Source organism: Pleurodeles waltl, chromosome 4_2, assembly GCF_031143425.1.
Source record: "Pleurodeles waltl isolate 20211129_DDA chromosome 4_2, aPleWal1.hap1.20221129, whole genome shotgun sequence".
In the NCBI taxonomy this organism is placed as follows: Eukaryota; Metazoa; Chordata; class Amphibia; order Caudata; family Salamandridae; genus Pleurodeles; species Pleurodeles waltl.
Genome location: NC_090443.1, coordinates 107003794 through 107026948, shown reverse-complemented (window position 1 = coordinate 107026948; position 23155 = coordinate 107003794).

Sequence of the window (23155 nt, the reverse complement as noted above, 5' to 3'; positions counted from 1 at the left end):
ACTGCTTTCTAAACCTCATATATTAACTTGGACAATTCCCTAGTTACATGTATGAATTGTTAACACCGCAAACACTCTAAAACAGGAATGCAGCTCCCAGCTCTAAACTATATGGTCCTTGGAATTCAGTACCCGGGTGCATGGACTACAGTCAAAACAAGCATTTGCAATGCACTGGGTCTCGCGTTTGCTCGTGTTAGAGCTAATAGCGTTGTAAACTCCTTACCAGACTTTTCACTCGTTATCGGCAAAAGTGCAATTATGTACGTAACCGAAAAAAGTGCAATTAACTGTGTAACAGGGTCGATATTATGCAAAGCGCTCGACTTCTGCCAAGCGAGATCGCGCTGCGAAAATAGAGAAAAAGTAGTCCACGAACCGGTCAGAAAACAGCGAGCCTTGTATGTTTTCTGTATTTGGTCGATGCGCTCGAGGAGGGCTAACCACCGGAAAAGGCATGACGCATGCGTGCCTTCCACTAATGAAATCAAGCAGATTCTAACTGGCAAGCCCACGAACCAATGAAAGACACTGACGTGACGTGGACGGGGCTCCGCTAGCGAAACGCATGCGCAAGCACATGTTACGCAGGCTCAACCCTAAAAATGACAAAATAATGGAGTAATACTATCCCAATATGCTGCTCTACTCTCATGATTTCCCTTTTCTTGTCGCATCATTTACTCAACCCTGCAACATAATTTGGCCCTCCCCTGCCACATAATTCCAGTGGCCCTGTATATAGTGCACAGTAATTCATTACGGTCAGCCTCCTTTGAAACGTCCCATTGGTCACTATGGTTTACATTTACAGGGATGAGCTGGGACTGGCACGTGATGCTTTCTGGAGATTGCACTATCAAGTTTTCTTTATTTCGGTCAGTACGTAACCATTAAAGTACCATAACAACAAATATAAAACCACAGTATAAAACCACAGTTTATCAATAAACATCAATCTTGCAACATAAAAGCGGGACATTTGTAAAGTGACAACTGCAACAGTCATAAATATAAAGTGCAAGTAAAAAAGCCACGTATGGAATTCCAATGATAGCACATGCAATATTCTCTAAAATAAATTAACCTAAAATCATGTCACACCATTTCCTGCCATGTACTGTTAGTTTGTAGTTGCATTTACCCCTATAGGCTATTTCCACTATCCGAGGGGTACCATCAGCCTTCCCATTTGAAGCCAAGGGTTATGGAAACTTAGTAAAAAAGCACAACTCATCGGTGCAATCTTGATGTACAGACTTCGCATGTTTTAACCATGAACCCACATAATACTTGATATATTTTTTTAATACAGATTGTACAGATCCCACATAAGCTTGTGTACTATGACGTTATTGAGCTTCATATGATAAGAAAATTGCCAGATAAACTAGTGGAAAATATTGTTCTGAACTATGTTCCAGCATAAACGTCCTCTCAGGGTCCACTATGTCTGACAAGGTCATAGAAAGTTGAGTCAACAGATAATTATCTTCCCAGTATGCATAAACAACAAATAGTTGAATAAGTACTTCAGATGTCTATATTATATTCTCCAGCCACAGAGGGTTGAACTATTGGATTCATTTCAACACAAATTACTTCGCAGTGAAATGACTAGCTCTTAAATGCTAACCCTAGTTTAAGAATCTCGATGCAGCAAAGACAATCACCAGAGGTGTTTTCTGAAGGTGAGAAGGTCTTGGGTTTGACGTAGGCTGGTCGGGAGGGTGTTCCAGGTCTTCACGGCGAGGTAGGAGAAGGATCTGCCACCGGAGGTCTTACGTTGGATGCAGGGAACGATGGCGAGAGTGAGGTTTGCGCAGCGGAGCTGTCGGGTGGGGGTGTAGAAGCTGAGTCTGTTGTTCAGATAGGCTGGTCCGGCGTTGTGGAGTGCTTTGTGTGCGTGGGTCAGGAGCTTGAAGGTGATACTCTTGTTGACGGGGAGCCAGTGAAGGTCTCTCAGGTGGGGGGTGATGTGGCTGCGGAGGGGCACGTTGAGGATTTGTCGGGCGGAGGCGTTTTGGATGCGTTGTAGGCGTTGCAGGTGCTTGGCCGGGATTCCTGCATAGAGTGCGTTGCCGTAGTCTAGCCTGCTACTAACGAGGGCCTGTGTCACTGTTCTTCTTGCTTCGGTCGGGATCCACTTGTAGATCCTGCAGAGCATGCACAGGGTGTTGTAGCAGGAGGAGGAGATGGCGTTGACTTGTTTAGACATGGAAAGGGAGGAGTCGAGGACGAATCCAAGGTTGCGTGTGTGGTTGGTCGATGGGGTTCCCAACGAGGTTGGCCACCATGAGTCGTCCCAGGCGAAGGGGGTGGGCCCGAGGATGAGGACCTCCGTCTTGTCTGAGTTCAATTTCAGATGGCTGCTTCTCATCCAGTTGGCGACGGCCTTCATTCCCCCGTGGAGGTTGGTTTTGGCGGTGTGCGGGTCCTTGGTTAGGGAGAGAATAAGTTGGGTGTCGTCGGCGTAGGAGATGATGTTGAGGTTGTGTTGGCGGGCCACTTGTACAAGAGGGGCCATGTAGATATTGAACAGCGTCGGGCTGAGGGAAGAGCCCTGGGGTACGCCGCAGTTGATGATGTCAGTGGCTTCGGATCGATAGGGGGGAGGCGGACTCTCTGGGTTCTGCCGGAGAGGAAGGATGTGGTCCAGTCGAGGGCCTTTTCTTGGATTCCGGCTTCATGGAGGCGTGTTTTCAGAGTGCGGTGGTAGACCGCGTCGAAGGCGGCTGACAGGTCCAGAAGGATGAGGGCAGATGTTTCGCCGTTGTCGAGTTGGTTTCTGATGTCGTCTGTGGCGGCAAGGAGGGTGGTATCGGTGCTGTGGTTTCGTCTGAATCCAGACTGGGAAGGGTCCAGGATGTCGTTGGCTTCGAGGTGGCGGGTCAGTTGCGTGTTGACGATTTTCTCAATGACCTTCGCCGGGAACGGGAGTAGGGAGATGGGCCGGAAGTTCTTGAGGTCCTTGGGGTCGGCCTTGGGCTTCTTGAGAAGGGTGTTGATTTTGGTGTGCTTTCAGCTTTCTGGGAAAGTCGCTGTTTCGAAGGAGATGTTGATAACCTTCCGTAGATGGGGTGCGATGGTGGCATCGGCTTTGTTGTATACGTGGTGCGGGCATGGGTCTGACGGTGATCCTGAGTGGATGGAGTTCATGATCTTGCATGTTTCGTCGTCATTGACGTTGGTCCATGAGGTCAGGCGGTTGGTACAGGTGGTGTTCCCAGAGGTGGGGTCTGGTGTGGTCGGGGTGGACGTGGTGTTGAAGCTGTCGTATATGTCAGTGATCTTCCAGTGGAAGAAAGTGGCCAGTGAGTTGCACAGTTCTTGAGAGGGTGGGATGTCGTTGATGTTGGCGCTGGGGTTGGAGAGTTCCTTCACAATGCTGAAGAGCTCTTTGCTGTCGTGTGCGTTATTATCCAGGCGGTCTTTGAAGGAGGATTTCTTGGCTTGTCTGATGAGTTGGTGATGTCTGCGGGTGGCGTCCTTGCGAGTTGCGCGGTTGTCAGGTGTGCATTCGTGGAGCCATATCTTCTTTAGTTTCCGGCAGTTGCGCTTGGAGTTTTGGAGCTCATCGGTGAACCAGGTTGCTTTCTTGCTGGCTTGGTTGTTGGTGGGCTTCTTGAGTGGTGCGAGGAGGTTGGCGCAGTTGTTGATCCAATGTCTGAGGTTGTGAGCGGCGTTGTCTGGCTGGGTGGGGTCGGTTGGCGGGTTCTGGGCAAGGGTGCTGGTCAGCTGATCTTCGGTGACTTTGCTCCAGCAGCAACGGGGCAGTTGTTGGGTGTGGTGGTGCTTGGTTTGTTTCTTGAAGGTGAAGTGGATGCAGTGGTGGTCGGTCCAGTAGAGTTCAGTGGTGTGGTTGAAGGTGACGTGGGTGCTTGTGGAGAAGATGGGGTCAAGTGTGTGGCCGGCGGCGTGGGTGGGTGCGGTGACGAGTTGTCTGAGGCCAAGGTTGGCGAGGTTGTCGATCAGAGTGGTGGAGTTGGCGTCGTTGTTGTTCTCAAGGTGGAAGTTTAGGTCCCCGAGGAGGATGTAGTCCGTGGAGGTGAGTGCGTGGGTGCTGCTGAGGTCGGCGATGGAGTGGCTGAACGGTGCCCAGGGTCCGGGCGTTCGTCTGAGGGTGGTGTGGGGTCGGTGTGGATTCGGAAGTGCAGGTGCTCGGCGGTCTTGAGGGTGTCATCCGTGTGGGTGTAGACTTTGAGGGTGGACTTGTGGACGATGGCTATTCCTCCTCTGATTCCGTTGTCGCGATCTCTGCAGGTGATCTTGTAGCCGTCCGGGATGGCTATGGCGATGTCGGGCGCCGAAGAGTCGTTCCACCAGGTTTCGGTCAGGAAGGCTATGTCCGGGGCGGCAGTGTCGAGCAGGTCCCAGAGTTCGATGGCGTGCTTGCGTGCAGAGCGGGTGTTGAGGAGTATTCAGTGGATGTGATTGGTTCCGGTCCTTGGAAGTTTAGTGGCTCTGTCGCAGGTGAAGCTGCAGGTGCGGCAGGAGAAGGGTCCATGGGTGCACTTCGGCGTGGCCTGGAAGCAGGTGGTGTTCTGGCCGGTGTTGAATGCGAGGAGGGCGCTGGCGTCGTAGCGGAGTCTGGCGATGTGGGGATCGCGGGGGCCAGGAGTCCTGGCGCTGGGCTTGGTCCAGGCGCAGACGGGCATCCTCAGGCACGCCAGCGGCGCGGTCGCGCTGCGACCACCATTAAGAAGGGGAGGTGGGAGGGAGGAGCAGCTGGGAGGCGGGAGGCGTGGGCGAATGGGGGCGCGAGGGGGGGGCGGGGCCGCAGGGACGCAGCGGTGGGAAAGGGGAGACGGCTCGGGGAGCCGAGGCGCTGGGGGGCGAGGGGGCACAGAGAGCGGCACAAATACAGGAGAAAATAACAGGAGCAAACAGGAAATAGGCAAAATACAAATAAACAGTGAATACAATGAATACAATATTAAACAGGCACTACAACACTAACGCTTACCACTAGATGCCAGGGATGATCAGGTCCAGGATGGCCTCGATTACTTGGCAGCAGCGAGGGCGGGGTGGGGAGACACGGGCACGGCTAGGTGGTGCTGTGCGCGCGGGGAGTGCTCACCTGGCCAAAACAGGTCAGGGGTTACTCACCTCAGCGCACAGCGACCGCCATTAAGAAGGGGAGGTGGGAGGCGGAAGGCCGGGCGAATGGGGGTGCGAGGCAGGAGGGGACGCAGGGACGCAGTGGCGGGAAAGGGGAGATGGGTCGGGGAGCCGAGGTGCTGGGGGGCGAGGGGGCACAGAGAGAGGCACAAATACAGGAGAAAAAAACAGGCGCAAACAGGAAATAGGCAAAATACAAATAAACAGTGAATACAATGAATACAATATTAAACAGGCACTACAACACTAACGCTTACCACTAGACGCCAGGGATGATCAGGTCCAGGAGGGCCTCAATCACTTGGCAGAAGCGAGGGCGGGGTGGGGAGACAAGGGCACGGCTAGGTGGTGCTGTGCGCGCAGGGAGTGCTCACCTGGCCCAAACAGGTCAGGGGCCCTTTCCCCAGACACATGAGCCATCGCCGCTTCCAGACTGAGGTCACAGCAGCACTTGCAGTGTAGGTCCTCTCCTGTCGAAGATCAGGTATCAAGTGAGTGAACAGACAGAAAATGGCGGTGACGTCCGTGATGGTGCGTACCGTCACCGCCGGCGTACATCGCCAGGATTGCGCCACGGTCTTCGACCGCCTACTGCGACGGTGTAGAACGCCAGCGCAGTTACCTCATATCCCCTTGTCCCACATTACAGGTCAGGCAGCCGGCATTTCAGGGGGCCACATGGCATTAATTTTAAATGCGTCACACATATATAGGCCTTGCATATACACAGAGACAGGCACATAGCGTATTGACAAATGTGTAAATGTGTGCAATAAAATTGTTTTTTTAGTACCTCAGTGTTGGCTGACTCTGTGCTTGCTGTTCTCATCTATAGGGCACGTCCACTGGGGCAGGTGAGGAGATGGCGGCATCCTCCGGTGTACAGACCGCTGGTGGACCTGTCGACAATGGAAGAGAGACATGTAATAGCCACCTACAGACTTTATCGTGCCACAATCCAGGAACTGTGTGCCCAGTTGGAGCCAGACCTGATGTCAGCTATCAGACATCCCACAGGAATACCCCCTCTAGTGCAGGTCCTGTCAGTACTCCATTTCCTGGCAAGTGGGTCTGTTCAAACAACAATGGCCATAGCATCAGGTATGTCCCAGCCTATGTTCTCCAACGTGTTGTCCAGAGTGTTGTCTTCCCTGCTGAAACACATGCGTACTTACATCATGTTCCCTCAGGTGGAGGATTTGCCTACAGTGAAAGGTGACTTCTATGCCCTGGAACATATCCCCAACATCATAGGTGCCATTGATGGGACACATGTGGCCTTGGTCCCCCGCAGGAGTGAACAGGTGTTCAGAAACCGGAAGAGCTACCATTCGATGAACGTGCAGATGGTGTGTTTGGTCAACCAATACATCTTCCATGTGAACGCCAAGTTTCCTGGCTCAGTGCATGATGCTTACATTCTGAGGAATAGCAGCATCCCTTATGTGATGGGACAAGTCCAGAGGCACCGTGTGTGGCTAATAGGTGAGGACAAGGACCTTATACCCTGTGAATAGTTGTCTGGAGTTGTCCCTAAGGGTTAGTGTGTGTCTAACAGATTTCCCTCGACATTTGTAGGTGACTCTGGTTACCCCAACCTGTCATGGCTACTGACCCCAGTGAGAAATCCCAGGACAAGGGCAGAGGAACGCTACAATGAGGCACATGGGCAAACTAGGAGAGTGATAGAAAGGACCTTCGGCCTCCTGAAGGCCAGGCTCCGGTGCCCCCAAATGACAGGTGCCAGATCATCGAGGCCTGCTGTATGCTGCACAACTTGGCTTTGCGACGACAGGTGCCTTTTCTGCAGTAGGATGGTCCAGAAGGAGGTCTTGTGGCAGCTGTGGAGCCTGTGGACAGTGAAGAAGAGGAGGTAGAAAAAGAGGACATAGACAACAAAAACAACGTGATCCAGCAATACATCCAGTGAGACACAGGTAAGAAGACATCCCTGCCTCCTACATCTGATAAAATTGTTAGACCTATCATCTGTCTGTCACTTTCACCCAGTGTATGGACCCTGAATTGTCAATTTGCCTTTCCATTTCACAGATGTGGGTCCCACTGTGTGAGCTCTGCTATGTTACCTCATGGACTAGAGCTGTGTGACATAGGTCTGTTGACAATAGAATGGATATTGCTATTTTCCTCAGTTATTGCAAATACACATTTGTGAAAGCACAGACTGACTCCAGATTGTTTTATGATTCAGGGGTGTTTATTTAAGTGCTAAATAGTGGAGGGGGTTGTAAAATGGTCAGGGGTGATGGTGGAGGCATGTCCATGGCAGAGTCCAGTTATTTGTCTCACGGGTGCATTGTCCAAAGTGGCATAGGAAGTGGAGCTAGGGCAGTTTAAGGAAGTACAGGGTGACAAAGTGGGACAGAAGGATGACATTTAGGGTGGTCTCATTTCTTGGCGGGGGTCTTGGCATTGTTCTCTGTCTTTGTCCCGGATCTCTGGGACCATTTGCGGGGTGGTTCTCCATCTGCAGGGGGTGAGGTGCTGGTGTTGTGGTCCTGTGGTGGTGCCTCCTGTCCACTAGCGCCGGTGGAGGTGGTGGGCAATTCATTGTCCAGGCTAGTGTCAAGGGCCACTTGTTGTGCCACCATGTCCCTCCTGGTGTTCACAAGGTCCTTCAGCACACCTACAATGGTGCTCAGGGTGGTGTTGATGGACTTGAGTTCCTCCCTGAACCCCAAATACTGTTCCTCCTGCAGCCGTTGGGTCTCCTGAAACTTGGCCAGTACCATTGCCATTGTCTCCTGGGAATGATGGTACGCTCCCATGATGTTGGAGAGGGCCTCTTGGAGAGTGGGTTCCCTGGGCCTGTCCTCCCTGTCGCATCGCAGACCTCCCAGTTCCCCAGTTTACCTGGGCCTCTGTCCCCTGAACCGTGTTCCCACTGCCACTGCCCCCAGGTCACTGCTGTTCTTGGGGTGGTGGGTTTGCCTGGGTTCCCTGTAGTGGTGGACACACTGCTGCTTGACGTGTCCTGGGGACAGAGGTATGGGCCTGCTGGGTGGGTGCTGTGCTGGTGTTTCCTGAGGGGGGAGGCTCTGTGGTGGCCTGTGACTGTGTCAGGGGAACCGACTGTCCCAAGGTCCCAGATGGGCCACGCTGGTCATCTAGATCCAGTTGGACAGAGCTGCTGTCATCACTGTAGGCCTATTATGTTGGGGGGTGGACATGTCTGGAACCTCATATCCGGTGACGTTGGGTAGTGGTCTTGCAGGGGTGTAAAGGCATGATTATTGCATCTGTGTGTGCCATGGTGTGCAATGGGTGGGTAACCTCTACCCCAGTACTTACATTCTTGTGTAGGACCTTGTGTGATAATTGTTTTGGGGTCTGTGTGGGTATGTGTAGTGGACATGCTTTGGTGATGGGTGTCCATGCTTTGTTGTTGCATGCAGGGCTTGGTGTTGGGATGTGTGGTTTGTGATAATGGGACATATGTGAGGAGTTGGAGTGATGGGGGTGAGGGTGGGGGTATGTGATAGCATGTAGGTAGGGTGGGGGATATGGTAGTTAAAGATTTGACTTACCAGAGTCCATTCCCCCTGCTACTCCTGCGGGGCCCTCATGATACAGTATAGCCAAGACCTGCTCCTCCCATGTTGTTAGTTGTGGGGGATGAGGTGGGGGTCCGCCTCCAGTCCTCTGAACTGCAATTTGGTGTCTTGAGACCACGGAACACACCTTCCCCCGTAGGTTGTTCCACCTCTTCCTGATGTCATCTGGTGTTCTTGGATGCTGTCCCACTGCGTTGACCCTGTCCACAATTCTGCGCCTTAGCTCCATGCAAGGAAATGGCTCCCTGTTGCAGTTACCCCCCACTTTTTGCCTGATACTGATGCTGACTTGACTGAGAAGTGTGCTGGGACCCTGCTAACCAGGCCCCAGCACCAGTGTTCTTTCACCTAAAATGTACCATTGTTTCCACAATTGGCACACAGACAAGTCCCTTGTAAAAGGTACCAGTGGTACCAAGGGCCCTGTGACCAGGGAAGGTCCCTAAGGGCTGCAGCATATGTTGTGCCACCCTAAGGGACCCCTCACCTAACACATGCACACTGCCATTGCAGATTGTGTGTGTTGGTGGGGAGAAAAAGGCAAAGTCGACATGGCATCCCCCTCTGGATGCCATGCACACAAGATACTGCCTGTGGCATAGGTAAGTCACCCCTCTAGCAGGCCTTACAGCCCTAAGGCAGGGTACACTATACTACAGATGAGGGCATAGCTGCATGAGCAATATGCCCCTACAGTGTCTAAGTCTATTCTTAAACATTGTAGTAAAGTTGTGGCCATATTAAGTATATGGTCTGGGAGTTTGTCAAAAACGAACTCCACAGCTCCATAATGGCTACACTGAATACTGGGAAGTTTGGTATCAAACTTCTCAGAATAATAAACCAACACTGATGCCAGTGTTGGATTTATTAAAAATGCACACAGAGGGCAGCTTAGAGATGCCCCCTGTATTTTACCCAATTGTTCAGTGCAGGACTGACTGGTCTGTGCCAGCCTGCTGCTGAGAGACGAGTTTCTGACCCAATGTGGTGAGGGCCTTTGTGCTCTCTGAGGCCAGAAACAAAGCCTGCACTGGGTGGGGATGCTTAACACCTCCCCCCTGCAAGAACTGTAACACCTAGCAGTGAGCCTCAAAGGCTCAAGCTTTGTGTTACAATGCCCCAGGGCACTCCAGCTAGTGGAAATGCCCGCACCCTGGACACAGCCCCCACTTTTGGCAGCAAGTCCAGGGGAGATAATGAGAAAAACAAGAAGGAGTCACCCACCAGTCAGGACATCCCCTAAGGTGCCCTGAGCTGAGGTGACCCCTGCCTTTAGAAATCCTCCATCTTGGTTTTGGAGGTCTCCCCCAATAGGATTAGGGATGTGCCCCCCTCCCCTCAGGGAGGAGGCACAAAGGGGGTGTAGCCACCCTCAGAGCTAATAGCCATTGGCTACTAACCTCCCAGACCTAAACACACCCCTAAATTGAGTATTTAGGGGCCCCCAGAACCTAGGAAGATAGATTCCTGCAACCTGAAGACGAAGAAGGACTGCTGACCTGAAGCCCTGCAGAGAAGACGGAGACACCAACTGCTTGGCCCCAGTCCTACGGGCCTGTCTCCCCACTTCAAGAAAAACTGCAACAGCGACACGTCCCCTCAGAGGACTACCCTACATCTAAAAGGACCAACAAACTCCTGAGGACAGCGGCCCTGTTCCACTAAGACTGCAACTTTGCAACAAAGAAGCAACTTTTAAAGACCACACGTTTCCCGCCGGAAGCGTGAGAATTTCCACTCTGCACCCGACGCCCCCGGCGCGACCTGCGGAAAACTAATTCTACAGGGAGGACTCCCCAGTGACTGCGAGTCCGGGAGTAGCCAGAGTTGACCCCCCGGAGACCCCACAGCGACGCCTGCAGAGGGAATCCAAAGGCTCCCCCTGACCGTGACTGCCTGCTTCAAAGAACCCGACGCCTGGTAAACACATTGCACCCGCAGGACCTGAAGGATCCGACTTCCAGTGCAGGAGTAATGCCCTCTCCCTAGTCCAGGTGGTGGCTACCCAGAGGAGCCCCCCCCCCCTTGCCTGCCTGCATCGCTGAAGAGAGCCCTGGGTCTCCCATTGAAACCTATTGCGAACCCGATGCCTGTTTGCACACTGCACCCGGCCGCCCCCGTGCCGCTGAGGATGTACTTTCTGTGCTGACTTGTGTCCCCCCCTGGTCTGCCCTCCGAAGTCGCGGGTACTTACCTGCTGGCAGACTGGAACTGGGGCACCTCTATTTCCATTGAAGCCTATGCGTTTTGGGCACCACTTTGACCTCTGCAACTGACCGGCCCTAAGCTGCTGGTGTGGTAACTTTGGGGTTGCCCTGAACCCCCAACGGTGGGCTACCTTGGACCCAACTTTGAACCCTGTAAGTGCTTTACTTACCTGTGAAACTAACACATACTTACCTCTCCCAGGAACTGTTGAATTTTGCACTGTGTCCAATTTTAAAATAGCTTATTGCCATTTTTGCCAAACCTGTACATGCTATTGTGATGATTCAAAGTTCCTAAGATACCTGAGTGAAATACCTTTCATTTAAAGTATTGTTTGTAAATCTTGAACCTGTAAAATAAACTGAGAAAATATATTTTTCTATATAAAAACCTATTGGCCTTGAATTGTCTTTGATTGTGTGTTCCTCATTTATTGCCTGTGTGTGTACAACAAATGCTTAACACTACCCTCCGATTAGCCTACTCCTTGACCACACTACCACAAAATAGAGCATTAGAATTATCTCCTTTTGCCACTATCTTACCTCTAAGGGGAACCCTTGGGCTCTGTGCATGCTATTTCTTACTTTGAAATAGTACATACAGATCCAACTTCCTACACTCCATCTTCCTAGCTATGGAGGTGTGCTGCACCTGTGATCCGAATAGCTGTGGCTCTACCTGGATGATTTCCTCCATGACCCTGAGCTCCTCCTCAGAAAACCTGGGGTGTCTTTGCGGTGCCATGGGGTGGTGTGGGTGATGTGTGAGGTGGTGTGTGTTGTGATGTGTGAGAGGATGTGTTTGTGTGTGTTGTCTGAGGTGCGTGGATGTTGTGTGAGTGATGGTGTTGAGTGCCTGTGGATGCTAGTTTGTTGATGGTGGTGTCTCTCTCTGGCCTTCTGTCGCAATTCTGTTTGTAAGGGTTTGTGGATGATGTGGGTGTGTGTTTTATATTGTATTGAGTGTGTGAGAGTGGTGTGTGTATGTGTATCAGGTGTGTGCGATTCGAATTGTCCAATGTGGTTGTGTTTTGTAAATGTGTGTGTGTATTTTGAGCGCGGCGGTGTGTACTGCTAATGGTTTACTGCGGTTAAAAGACCACTGTGTGGATTCGTGGGTCGTGATAGGGTGGGTGTATTCCTGTTGGCGTGACGGTGTCGGTTTTGTTATCGCCAGTTTATCACTGACCTTTGGTGTGGCGGACTTGTGTAGGTGTCTGAATTTTGGCGGATTCCGAGCTGTGGGTCGTAATAGCTGTAGCGGAATTCCGCGGCTGTGGCGGTGTGTTGGCGGTCTTCTGCACGGCGCTAAGCGGGATTTACCACCAATGTTGTAATGAGGGCCTTAATCTGATAGAGCCAGTTATCCATCATCCCACAACGGTCTCCATGCCCCTCCCCGCTCCCCTCTCCGCCCATCCAGTGATCACAATTCAATCAGGTTGAGTGGCAAGCAGTAAATTGACACCATTCCCAGCAATAGATGTAGAGAGGATGCCTCTATGTAAGTTCCATTTCCCCCACATCTTCACTGATTTTTGGCATAGCCCTTCCCTTCCTACACCACCTTCTCTGCAAGCTTGTACCAGTCCATGTAGTTTTTCCAGTCTCTCAAATGAGGCATTTGCTCTGCCCCTATTAACATGCAATGTGGCGTTTAGCTACTACCAATCCCAAAGTTATCCAAATTTGTTCCATGCAAGTTAGCTCTGATGGTTCCCAGAAATTAAGAAGGCACCACTTTGCAGTAGTTTCCATGCCACAACCAAATACATTGTTTATGCAGTTCACCACAGCTGTCCAGTAGCTTTGTATCTTGGGGCAGCTCCATCTAATATGAACAAATCATACTTCTATATTTAGCATCCAACAGAGTGCTTTGACTGCCTTCAACCATGCGGTGGAACAGCTTTTACTGAAGACAATGAACTCATCAAGAGCTGCTCTATAGTAAGTCAGATGTGGTAATCCAAATCGTTACCCAATAGCTCAAAATTCTGAATCAGGAAATTTGATCCATCCTTTTTAGAACTAAGTCAAATTGTACTAGTTGGTAAATTGAATAGGAACCTCAGAAATGTGTTTTCCATTCAATTCAAATTGATAACATCCCCATAGCCCTGTATTTCTGCCACGTACAAGCCCCCTCCAAGGGCAACTGCCATGTATACTTCAAAGACTGGGGAGATTGTCCTACTAGATGTCCCCTTGAACTTTCTCTGGATAGCCAATATTCTATGTTGACGGGTGGTTTTGCTTTTGTCAAGTTGTAGGTTCCAAGAGAGACAGACTCCATGATAGTCAAAACTTTTGACCTGCTCAACGGACGCCCAATCCACAGCCATTTTATTCCTGAAGGAGCAGTGGGGATTTAAAGCCATAATTGTTGACTTTCCTGGATTGATTTCCAGACCCCTACTCCTGCAGAAAATTGCAAAGTGATTTAATAGATTCTGCAGTCACTTCGGGTTTGGGACAATAACAAGGTGTCATCTGCAAACATCAGCACCAGAGTGGTGCATCATGATTTCATTTGTTCAGCCACTCTACCACACTGTATATATATCTGTATATCTATAGCTATATTCAATGAAAAAAAACAAAGGTTACAGGGATGTTGTAGTTAGGTTATGAATTTACTTGCAGAATACCAGAAAAATTCAGCAATTATAGTTAGAGTTATTTCAAGTAACTATAACTCACGGCCTAAGGTAACTATGACTTGCACCCCTGCTATGTACAGTTTTATCTCAAAGAGTTCACTGCAACTATTACAGGGATATTATCAATGATGTTATCAAAGATGTCATGTTTGTTGAAATATGAGGGGTAATTAGCAGTGCATGGTGAGGGTTAGTTACCTTAGGCCCCGAGTTATAGTTACTTGAAATAACTCTAAATATAACTGCTGAATTCGTCTGGTTTTGTGCAAGTAAATTCAGAGCCTGATTTATTTTTAATGTAAAGTAATTTTAATTACCATACATTAATCCAACCAGATTTTGGGCGTGTGCAGTGGAAGTTGACTGTGGGGCCTGGCCTATGGCCGCGCCCTGTGGCCAAACCCCAATAGCCACCCAACCCTGCACTGCACATGGCCTTCGACCATGCGCAGCGGAGTTGGCTGCAGGGCCTAGCCTGAGGCCAAGTCCCTATGACCACCAAGAGACAAATTGAAAGAGGACGAGAGAGAGAGCTTTTTCCAGCTTCAATAAATGATATACTTAGATTTAGATATTTTAAGACAAATTGAAAAGAAAAATAAATTTGTCGAGTAAGTAGAGTGAGATCACCTTTCGGTATGTGCCTTAAATATTTGAAGTTGAAAAGAAATTGAGATATGAAAATGACCACAGTCATACCTAGACTAGAACCCACAACCTTCACTATGGCAGCCAGGTTCCGGTGCCCCCAAATGACAGGTGCCAGATCATCGTGGCCTGCTGTATGCTGCACAACTTGGCTTTGCGACGACAGGTGCCTTTTCTGCAGTAGGATGGTCCAGAAGGAGGTCTTGTGGCAGCTGTGGAGCCTGTGGACAGTGAAGAAGAGGAGGTAGAAAAAGAGGACATAGACAACAAAAACAACGTGATCCAGCAATACATCCAGTGACACACAGGTAAGAAGACATCACTGCCTCCTACATCTGATAAAATTGTTAGACCTATCATCTGTCTGTCACTTTCACCCAGTGTATGGACCCTGAATTGTCAATTTGCCTTTCCATTTCACAGATGTGGGTCCCACTGTGTGAGCTCTGCTATGTTACCTCATGGACTAGAGCTGTGTGACATAGGTTTTTTTGACAATAGAATGGACATTGCTATTTTCCTCAGTTATTGCAAATACACATTTGTGAAAGCACAGACTGACTCCAGATTGTTTTATGATTCAGGGGTGTTTATTTAAGTGCTAAATAGTGGAGGGGGTTGTAAAATGGTCAGGGGTGATGGTGGAGGCATGTCCATGGCAGAGTCCAGTTATTTGTCTCACGGGTACATTGTCCAAAGTGGCATAGGAAGTGGAGCTAGGGCAGTTTAAGGAAGTACAGGGTGACAAAGTGGGACAGAAGGATGACATTTAGGGTGGTCTCATTTCTTGGCGGGGGTCTTGGCATTGTTCTCTGTCTTTGTCCCGGATCTCTGGGACCATTTGCGGGGTGGTTCTCCATCTGCAGGGGGTGAGGTGCTGGTTCCGTGGTCCTGTGGTGGTGCCTCCTGTCCACTAGCGCCGGTGGAGGTGGTGGGCAATTCATTGTCCAAGCTAGTGTCAAGGGCCACTTGTTGTGCCACAGTGTCCCTCCTGGTGTTCACAAGGTCCTTCAGCACACCTACAATGGTGCCCAGGGTGGTGTTGATGGACTTGAGTTCCTCCCTGAACCCCAAATACTGTTCCTCCTGCAGCCGTTGGGTCTCCTGAAACTTGGCCAGTACCATTTCCATTGTCTCCTGGGAATGATGGTACGCTCCCATGATGTTGGAGAGGGCCTCTTGGAGAGTGGGTTCCCTGGGCCTTTCCTCCCTGTCGCATCGCAGACCTCCCAGTTCCCCAGTTTTCCTGGGCCTCTGTCCCCTGAACCGTGTGCCCACTGCCACTGCCCCCAGGTCCCTGCTGTTCTTGGGGTGGTGGGTTTGCCTGGGTTCCCTGTAGTGGTGGACACACTGCTGCTTGACGTGTCCTGGGGACAGAGGTATGGGCCTGCTGGGTGGGTGCTGTGCTGGTGTTTCCTGAGGGGGGAGGCTCTGTGGTGGCCTGTGACTGTGTCAGGGGAACCGACTGTCCCAAGGTCCCAGATGGGCCACGCTGGTCATCTAGATCCAGTTGGACAGAGCTGCTGTCATCACTGTGGGCCTCTTCTGTGGGGGGGGTGGACATGTCTGGAACCTCATATCCGGTGACGTTGGGTAGTGGTCTTCCAGGGGTGTAAAGGCATGATTATTGCATCTGTGTGTGCCATGGTGTGCAATGGGTGGGTAACCTCTACCCCAGTACTTACATTCTTGTGTAGGACCTTGTGTGATAATTGTTTTGGGGTCTGTGTGGGTATGTGTAGTGGACATGCTTTGGTGATGGGTGTCCATGCTTTGTTGTTGCACGCAGGGCTTGGTGTTGGGATGTGTGGTTTGTGATAATGGGACATATGTGAGGAGTTGGAGTGATGGGGGTGAGGGTGGGGGTATGTGATAGCATGTAGGTAGGGTGGGGGATATGGTAGTTAAAGATTTGACTTACCAGAGTCCATTCCCCCTGCCACTCCTGCGGGGCCCTCATGATACAGGATAGCCAAGACCTGCTCCTCCCATGTTGTTAGTTGTGGGGAATGAGGTGGGGGTCCGCCGCCAGTCCTCTGAACTGCAATTTGGTGTCTTGAGACCACAGAACGCACCTTCCCCCTTAGGTTGTTCCACCTCTTCCTGATGTCATCTCGTGTTCTTGGATGCTGTCCCACTGCGTTGACCCTGTCCACAATTCTGCGCCATAGCTCCATGCAAGGAAATGGCTCCCTGTTGCAGTTACCCCCCACTTTTTGCCTGATACTGATGCTGACTTGACTGAGAAGTGGGCTGGGACCCTGCTAACCAGGCCCCAGCACCAGTGTTCTTTCACCTAAAATGTACCATTGTTTCCACAATTGGCACACAGATAAGTCCCTTGTAAAAGGTACCACTGGTACCAAGGGCCCTGTGACCAGGGAAGGTCCCTAAGGGCTGCAGCATATGTTGTGCCACCCTATGGGACCCCTCACCTAACACATGCACACTGCCATTGCAGATTGTGTGTGTTGGTGGGGAGAAAAAGGCAAAGTCGACATGGCACCCCCCTCTGGATGCCATGCACACAAGATACTGCCTGTGGCATAGGTAAGTCACCCCTCTAGCAGGCCTTACAGCCCTAAGGCAGGGATCACTATACTACAGATGAGGGCATAGCTGCATGAGCAATATGCCCCTACAGTGTCTAAGTCTATTCTTAAACATTGTAGTAAAGTTGTGGCCACATTAAGTATATGGTCTGGGAGTTTGTCAAAAACGAACTCCACAGCTCCATAATGGCTACACTGAATACTGGGAAGTTTGGTATCAAACTTCTCAGAATAATAAACCAACACTGATGCCAGTGTTGGATTTATTAAAAAATGCACACAGAGGGCATCTTAGATATGCCGCCTGTATTTTACCCAATTGTTCAGTGCAGGACTGACTGGTCTGTGCCAGCCTGCTGCTGAGAGACGAGTTTCTGACCCAATGTGGTGAGGGCCTTTGTGCTCTCTGAGGCCAGAAACAGAGCCTGCACTGGGTGGGGATGCTTAACACCTCCCCCCTGCAGGAACTGTAACACCTAGCAGTGAGCCTCAAAGGCTCAAGCTTTGTGTTACAATGCCCCAGGGCACTCCAGCTAGTGGAAATGCCCGCCCCCTGGACACAGCCCCCACTTTTGGCAGCAAGTCCAGGGGAGATAATGAGAAAAACAAGAAGGAGTCACCCACCAGTCAGGACATCCCCTAAGGTGCCCTGAGCTGAGGTGACCCCTGCCTTTAGAAATCCTCCATCTTGGTTTTGGAGGACTCCCCCAATAGGATTAGGGATGTGCCCCCCTCCCCTCAGGGAGGAGGCACAAAGGGGGTGTAGCCACCCTCAGAGCTAGTAGCCATTGGCTACTAACCTCCCAGACCTAAACACACCCCTAAATTGAGTATTTAGGGGCCCCCAGAAACTAGGAAGATAGATTCCTGCAACCTCAAGACGAAGAAGGACTGCTGACCTGAAGCCCTGCAGAGAAGACGGAGACACCAACTGCTTTGGCCCCAGTCCTACAGGCCTGTCTCCCCACTTCAAGAAAAACTGCAACAGCGACACGTCCCCTCAGAGGACTACCCTACATCTAAAAGGACCAAGAAACTCCTGAGGACAGCTGCCCTGTTCCACTAAGACTGCAACTTTGCAACAAAGAAGCAACTTTTAAAGACCACACGTTTCCCGCCGGAAGCGTGAGAATTTCCACTCTGCACCCGACGCCCCCGGCGCGACCTGTGAAAAACTAATTCTACAGGGAGGACTCCCCGGTGACTGTGAGTACGGGAGTAGCCAGAGTTGACCCCCCGGAGACCCCACAGCGACGCCTGCAGAGGGAATCCAAAGGCTCCCCCTGACCGTGACTGCCTGCTTCAAAGAACCCGATGCCTGGTAAACACATTGCACCAGCAGGACCTGAAGGAACCGACTTCCAGTGCAGGAGTAATGCCCTCTCCCTTGTCCAGGTGGTGGCTACCCAGAGGAGCCCCCCCCCCCTTGCCTGCCTGCATCGCTGAAGAGACCCCTGGGTCTCCCATTGAAACCTATTGCGAACCCGATGCCTGTTTGCACACTGCACCCGGCCGCCCCCGTGCCTCTGAGGATGTACTTTCTGTGCTGACTTGTGTCCCCCCCTGGTCTGCCCTCCGAAGTCGCGGGTACTTACCTGCTGGCAGACTGGAACCGGGGCACCCCTATTTCCATTGAAGCCTATGCGTTTTGGGCACCACTTTGACCTCTGCACCTGACCGGCCCTAAGCTGCTGGTGTGGTAACTTTGGGGTTGCCCTGAACCCCCAACAGTGGGCTACCTTGGACCCAACTTTGAACCCTGTAAGTGCTTTACTTACCTGTGAAACTAACACATACTTACCTCTCCCAGGAACTGTTGAATTTTGCACTGTGTCCAATTTTAAAATAGCTTATTGACATTTTTGCCAAACCTGTACATGCTATTGTGATGATTCAAAGTTCCTAAGATACCTGAGTGAAATACCTTTCATTTAAAGTATTGTTTGTAAATCTTGAACCTGTAAAATAAACTGAGAAAATATATTTTTCTATATAAAAACCTATTGGCCTTGAATTGTCTTTGATTGTGTGTTCCTCATTTATTGCCTGTGTGTGTACAACAAATGCTTAACACTACCCTCTGATAAGCCTACTCCTTGACCACATTACCACAAAATAGAGCATTAGAATTATCTCCTTTTGCCACTATCTTACCTCTAAGGGGAACCCTTGGGCTCTGTGCATACTATTTCTTACTTTGAAATAGTACATACAGATCCAACTTCCTACACTCCATCTTCCTAGCTATGGAGATGTGCTGCACCTGTGATCCGAATAGCTGTGGCTCTACCTGGATGATTTCCTCCATGACCCTGAGCTCCTCCTCAGAAAACCTGGGGTGTCTTTGCGGTGCCATGGGGTGGTGTGGGTGATGTGTGAGGTGGTGTGTGTTGTGATGTGTGAGGGGATGTGTTTGTGTGTGTTGTCTGAGGTGCGTGGATGTTGTGTGAGTGATGGTGTTGAGTGCCTGTGGATGCTAGTTTGTTGATGGTGGTTTCTCTCTCTGGCCTTCTGTCGCAATTCTGTTTGTAAGGGTTTGTGGATGATGTGGGTGTGTGTTTTATATTGTATTGAGTGTGTGGGAGTGGTGTGTGTGTATGTGTATCAGGTGTGTGAGATTCGAATTGTCCAATGTGGTTGTGTTTTGTAAATGTGTGTGTATTTTGAGCGCGGCAGTGTGTACTGCTAATGGTTTACCGCGGTTAAAAGGCCACCGTGTGGATTCGTGGGTCGTGATAGGGTGGGCGTATTCCTGTTGGCGTGACGGTGTCGGTTTTGTTATCGCCAGTTTATCACTGACCTTTGGTGTGGCGGACTTGTGTAGGTGTCTGAATTTTGGCGGATTCCGAGCTGTGGGTCGTAATAGCTGTAGCGGAATTCCGCGGCTGTGGCGGTGTGTTGGCGGTCTTCTGCACGGCGCTAAGCGGGATTTACCACCAATGTTGTAATGAGGGCCTTAATCTGATAGAGCCAGTTATCCATCATCCCACAACGGTCTCCATGCCCCTCCACGCTCCCCTCTCCGCCCATCCAGTGATCACAATTCAATCAGGTTGAGTGGCAAGCAGTAAATTGACACCATTCCCAGCAATAGATGTAGAGAGGATGCCTCTATGTAAGTTCCATTTCCCCCACATCTTCACTGATTTTTGGGATAGCCCTTCCCTTCATACACCACCTTCTCTGCAAGCTTGTACCAGTCCATGTAGTTTTTCCAGTCTCTCAAATGAGGCATTTGCTCTGCCCCTATTAACATGCAATGTGGCGTTTAGCTACTACCAATCCCAAAGTTATCCAAATTCGTTCCATGCAAGTTAGCTCTGATGGTTCCCAGAAATTAAGAAGACACCACTTTGCAGTAGTTTCCATGCCACAACCACATACATTGTTTATGCAGTTGACCACAGCTGTCCAGTAGCTTTGTATCTTGGGGCAGCTCCATATAATATGAACAAATCATACTTCTATATTTAGCATCCAACAGAGTGCTTTGACTGCCTTCAACCATGCGGTGGAACAGCTTTTACTGAAGACAATGAACTCATCAAGAGCTGCTCTATAGTAAGTCAGATGTGGTAATCCAAATCCTTACCCAATAGCTCAAAATTCTGAATCAGGAAATTTGATCCATCCTTTTTAGAACTAAGTCAAATTGTACTAGTTGGTAAATTGAATAGGAACCTCAGAAATGTGTTTTCCATTCAATTCAAATTGATAACATCCCCATAGCCCTGTATTTCTGCCACATACAAGCCCCCTCCAAGGGCAACTGCCCTGTATACTTCAAAGACTGGGGAGATTGTCCTACTGGATGTCCCCTTGAACTTTCTCTGGATAGCCAATATTCTATGTTGACGGGTGGTTTTGCTTTTGTCAGGTTGTAGGTTCCAAGAGAGACAGACTCCATGATAGTCAAAACTTTTGACCTGCTCAACGGACGCCCAATCCACAACCATTTTATTCCTGAAGGAGCAGTGGGGATTTAAAGCCATAATTGTTGACTTTCCTGGATTGATTTCCAGACCCCTACTCCTGCAGAAAATTGCAAAGTGATTTAATAGATCCTGCAGTCACTTCGGGTTTGGGACAATAACAAGGTGTCATCTGCAAACATCAGCACCAGAGTGGTGCATCATGATGTCATTTGTTCAGCCACTCTACCACACTGTATATATATCTGTATATCTATAGCTATATTCACTGAAAAAAAGCAAAGGTTACAGGGATGTTGTAGTTAGGTTATGAATTTACTTGCAGAATACCAGAAAAATTCAGCAATTATAGTTAGAGTTATTTCAAGTAACTATAACTCACGGCCTAAGGTAACTATGACTTGCACCCCTGCTATGTACAGTTTTATCTCAAAGAGTTCACTGCAACTATTACAGGCATATTATCAATGATGTTATCAAAGATGTCATGTTTGTTGAAATATGTGGGGTAATTAGCAGTGCATGGTGAGGGTTAGTTACCTTAGACCCCAAGTTATAGTTACTTGAAATAACTCTAAATATAACTGCTGAATTTGTCTGGTTTTGTGCAAGTAAATTCAGAGCCTGATTTTTTTTTATGTGAAGTAATTTTAATTACCATACATTAATCCAACCAGCTTTTGGGCGTGTGCATTGGAAGTTGACTGCGGGGCCTGGCCTATAGCCGCGCCCTGTGGCCAAACCCCAATAGCCACCCAACCCTGCACTGCACATGGCCTTCGACCATGCGCAGCGGAGTTGGCTGCAGGGCCTAGCCTGAGGCCAAGTCCCTATGACCACCAAGAGACAAATTGAAAGAGGACGAGAGAGAGAGCTTTTTCTGGCTTCAATAAATGATATACTTACATTTAGATATTTTAAGACAAATTGAAAAGAAAAATACATTTGTCGAGTAAGTAGAGTGAGATCACCTTTCGGTATGTGCCTTAAATATTTGAAGTTGAAAAGAAATTGAGGTATGAAAATGACCACAGTCATACCTAGACTAGAACCCACAACCTTCACTATGGCAGCCAGGTTCCGGTGCCCCCAAATGACAGGTGCCAGATCATCGTGGCCTGCTGTATGCTGCACAACTTGGCTTTGCGACGACAGGTGCCTTTTCTGCAGTAGGATGGTCCAGAAGGAGGTCTTGTGGCAGCTGTGGAGCCTGTGGACAGTGAAGAAGAGGAGGCAGAAAAAGAGGACATAGACAACAAAAACAACGTGATCCAGCAATACATCCAGTGAGACACAGGTAAGAAGACATCACTGCCTCCTACATCTGATAAAATTGTTAGACCTATCATCTGTCTGTCACTTTCACCCAGTGTATGGACCCTGAATTGTCAATTTGCCTTTCCATTTCACAGATGTGGGTCCCACTGTGTGAGCTCTGCTATGTTACCTCATGGACTAGAGCTGTGTGACATACGTATGTTGACAATAGAATGGACATTGCTATTTTCCTCAGTTATTGCAAATACACATTTGTGAAAGCACAGACTGACTCCAGATTGTTTTATGATTCAGGGGTGTTTATTTAAGTGCTAAATAGTGGAGGGGGTTGTAAAATGGTCAGGGGTGATGGTGGAGGCATGTCCATGGCAGAGTCCAGTTATTTGTCTCACAGGTGCATTGCCCAAAGTGGCATAGGAAGTGGAGCTAGGGCAGTTTAAGGAAGTACAGGGTGACAAAGTGGGACAGAAGGATGACATTTAGGGTGGTCTCATTTCTTGGCTGGGGTCTTGGCATTGTTCTCTGTCTTTGTCCCAGATCTCTGGGACCATTTGCGGGGTGGTTCTCCATCTGCAGGGGGTGAGGTGCTGGTGTCGTGGTCCTGTGGTGGTGCCTCCTGTCCACTAGCGCCGGTGGAGGTGGTGGGCAATTCATTGTCCAGGCTAGTGTCAAGGGCCACTTGTTGTGCCACAGTGTCCCTCCTGGTGTTCACAAGGTCCTTCAGCACACCTACGATGGTGCCCAGGGTGGTGTTGATGGACTTGATTTCCTCCCTGAACCCCAAATACTGTTCCTCCTGCAGCCGTTGGGTCTCCTAAAACTTGGCCAGTACCATTGCCATTGTCTCCTGGGAATGATGGTACGCTCCCATGATGTTGGAGAGGGCCTCTTGGAGAGTGGGTTCCCTGGGCCTGTCCTCCCTGTCGCATCACAGACCTCCCAGTTCCCCAGTTTTCCTGGGCCTCTGTCCCCTGGACCATGTGCCCACTGCCACTGCCCCCAGGTCCCTGCTGTTCTTGGGGTGGTGGGTTTGCCTGGGTTCCCTGTAGTGGTGGACACACTGCTGCTTGACGTGTCCTGGGGACAGAGGTATGAGCCTGCTGGGTGGGTGCTGTGCTGGTGTTTCCTGAGGGGGGAGGCTCTGTGGTGGCCTGTGACTGTGTCAGGGGA